Source organism: Nerophis ophidion, linkage group LG22 (assembly GCF_033978795.1).
Source record: "Nerophis ophidion isolate RoL-2023_Sa linkage group LG22, RoL_Noph_v1.0, whole genome shotgun sequence".
Taxonomy (NCBI): Eukaryota; Metazoa; Chordata; class Actinopteri; order Syngnathiformes; family Syngnathidae; genus Nerophis; species Nerophis ophidion.
The window spans coordinates 33,898,608-33,902,483 of record NC_084632.1 but is presented as its reverse complement, the minus strand read 5'-3'; positions in this window follow the sequence as shown (position 1 = coordinate 33,902,483).

Sequence of the window (3,876 nt, the reverse complement as noted above, 5' to 3'; positions counted from 1 at the left end):
CTTTGCAGTGTATTCAATTGAATAGACCAGGCCTGCCTGGTCTGGACTGGTCTGGAACCCGTGCTCTTTTAACATGACTTTCCGCTGTTGTAACACGTGGCTTGGCATTGTCTTGCTGAAATAAGCAGAAGTGTCCATGAAACGTTGCTTGAATGGCAACATATGTTGCTCCAAAACCTGTATGGTAACGAGTACCTTTTAGCATTAATGGTCCCTTCACAGATGTGTAAGTTACCCATGCCTTACGCACTAATACACCACCATACCATCACAGAGGCTGGCTTTTGAACTTTGCGCCTCTAACAGTCCGAATGGTTCTTTTCCTCTTTGGTCCGGAGCACACAACGTCCACGAATTCCAAGAACAATTTGAAATGTGGACTTGTCAGCCTAAGAATACGTTTACACTTTGCATTAGTCCATCTTAGATGAGCTCGGGCCCAGCAAAGCCGGCAGCATTTGTGGGTGTTGTTGATAAATGGCCTTCGCTTTGCAAAGTAGAGTTTTAACTTGCACTAACAGATTTAGCGACGGACTGTAGTTACTGACAGTGATTTTCTTAAGTGTTCCTGAGCCCATGTGGTGATATCCTTTACACACTGATGTCGGGTATTGATGCCGTACCGCCTGAAGGATCGAAGCAGCCTTGCTGCTTACGGGCCGTGATTTCTCCAGATTCTCTGAACCTTTTGATGATATTATGGACCGTAAATAGTGACATCCTTAAATTCCTTGCAATAGCTGGTTGAGAAATGTTGTTCTCAAACAATTTGCGCAGGCATTTGTTGACAAAGTGTTGGCTGTTGCCCCATCCTCGTTTGTGAATGACTGAGCATTTCATGGAAGCTGGTTTTATACCGAATCATAGCACCCACCTGCTCCTAATTAACCTGTGATGAGCATTCCTGAACGTTCTAAGTCTTTTTGCCACTTGTGCCAGATTTTTTTGAACATGTTCCAGGCATCAATATCCATCCATCCATCTTCTTCCGCTTATCCGAGGTCGGGTCGCGGGGGCAACAGCCTAAGCAGGGAAACCCAGACTTCCCTCTCCCCAGCCACTTCGTCTAGCTCTTCCCGTGGGATCCCGAGGCATTCCCAGGCCAGCCGGGAGACATAGTCTTCCCAACGTGTCCTGGGTCTTCCCCGTGGCCTCCTACCGGTTGTACGTGCCCTAAACACCTCCCTAGGGAGGCGTTCGGGTGGCAGCCTGACCAGATCCCCGAACCACCTCATCTGGCTCCTCTCGATGTGAAGGAGCAGCGGCTTTACTTTGAGTTCCTCTCGGATGGCAGAGCTTCTCACCCTATCTCTAAGGGAGAGCCCCGCCACACGGCGGAGGAAACTCATTTCGGCCACTTGTACCCGTGATCTTATCCTTTCGGTCATGACCCAAAGCTCATGACCATAGGTGAGGATGGGAACGTAGATCGACCGGTAAATTGAGAGCTTTGCCTTCGGGCTCAGCTCCTTCTTCACCACAACGGATCGGTACAACGTCCGCATTACTGAAGACGCCGCACCGATCCGCCTGTCGATCTCACGATCCACTCTTCCCTCACTCATGAACAAGACTCATAGGTACTTGAACTCCTCCACTTGGGGCAGGGTCTCCTCCCCAACCCGGAGATTGCATTCCACCCTTTTCCGGGCGAGAACCATGGACTCGGACTTGGAGGTGCTGATTCTCATTCCGGCCGCTTCACACTCGGCTGCGAACCGATCCAGTGAGAGCTGAAGATCCCGGTCAGATGAAGCCATCAGGACCACATCATCTGCTAAAAGCAGAGACCTAATCCTGCGGTCACCAAACCGGAACCCCTCAACGCCTTGACTGCGCCTAGAAATTCTGTCCATAAAAGTTATGAACAGAATCGGTGACAAAGGACAGCCTTGGCGGTGTCCAACCCTCACTGGAAATGTGTTCGACTTACTGCCGGCAATGCGGACCAAGCTCTGGCAATGATCGTACAGGGAGCGGACCGCCACAATAAGACAGTCCCATACCCCATACTCTCTGAGCTCTCCACACTGGACTTCCCGAGGGACACGGTCGAATGCCTTCTCCAAGTCCACAAAGCACATGCAGACTGGTTGGGCAAACTCCCATGCACCCTCAAGAACCCTGCCGAGAGTATATAGCTGGTCCACAGTTCCACGACCAGGACGAAAACCACACTGTTCGTCCTGAATCCGAGGTTCGACTATCCGGCGTAGCCTCCTCTCCAGGACACCTGAATAAACCTTACCGGGAAGGCTGACGAGTGTGATCCCACGATAGTTGGAACACACCCTCGGTCCCCTTTCTTAAAGAGAGGAACCACCACCCCGGTCTGCCAATCCAGAGGTACCGCCCCCGATGTCCACGTGATACTGCAGAGTCTTGTCAACCAAGACAGCCCCACAGCATCCAGAGCCTTAAGGAACTCAGGGCGGACCTCCATCAATTTCCAAATGAGCTAATATTTGCGAACAATAACAACGTTTTCCAGTTTGAACGTTTGGTAGCTTGTCTTTGGAGTCTATTCAATTGAATAAATGTTGTAAAGGATTTGCAAATCATTGTATTCTGTTTTTATTTACGATTTACACGCGCCAACTTCACTGGTTTTGGGTTTTGTATAAACCGTAGGATTGGGCCCTACATTTTTACATTCACAACCTCTGCTAAAACTCATTTAGTTCAAGACAAGCTGTCTTCATGCTAGAATTATCAAATATGCACATCCATTGTGTATTTAAGGCCTTACTCTCCCTGAGAAAGTGTCAAGCGCACTTCTTCTCTTCCCATTAAGCAGAGACAAAGCAAAGTAAATTATGTGCATTTTGATTTTTGTTTGTCTAAACATAGTAGCAATATGGTCCTTGCATCCTAATCTCATTGGATGTTTCCAGGTTTCTACAACTGCAGTGATTGGAATAGATTTGGTAGCTTTCTGGATGTCTCTTTTATCATTTTATTATATGGGATGTACACTGTTTCCAAACTTAAAGTGCAATATCATCTATTACTTTCCAAGTGTGCTAGACTTACTGAATCGTCAGTTGGGCAACATTACTTGAGTGCATGGGAGAATATACGTGAATCCAGATTTGGCAGGGAAAGCCAACATTTCAGGGATGCTCCACAAACAGTCTAAGTCAAGGGGGAGGATGCTGGACAGCCAGAATCTGCATAACTGCACAGCTTTTTCCTCCTAAGCAAATGGGCTTTATTATTGGCTTTTTTTTTTTTTGCTACATGAAATTATCTGGCTTGCAGGCTTTCAAATCAACACCAATGCCTAGACGAGTATCATGAAAGAATATTTTACTTTTAAGCAACTGATGAGGAAAAAAATCCCCTTTAAATATTTTAGTAATTTTTGCATGCTATTTCTATCAAGGCGTTGAATGGCAAAATTCATATTTTCAGGCCAATAGGGTATGTTTAATATTGGATAGTCTTAGAGTTCCTCTTAATTGTGAGCGTAGTGTCAAAATATTTTCTTTCAGTGCAATTTTATAAGCAATTTTTAACATTGAAAAGATTGAAATTGCACTTGGCCTTCAAGTAATTTGGATGAATGGGTTAAAGGGGAACATTATCACAATTTCAAAAGGGTTAAAAACAATAATTTACGCTATTCATAGCCATAGCATGGCCGAATAGCTGCGTTAGCATCGCCGGTCAAATGTGCGGACCAAACGATCGGGACTTTCGCATCTCGTGACACTGGAGCAACTTGAATCCTTCAATTGGTAACTGTTTTTTTCACATTAAATGTGGGTGGAAGTACACGTAATATAGTTGCAAATGCATCTGCAGGTTATCCATGCATCTCTGTGCCATGTCTGCTTTACCACCGCCGGTAAATAGCATGTTAGCGTCGATTAG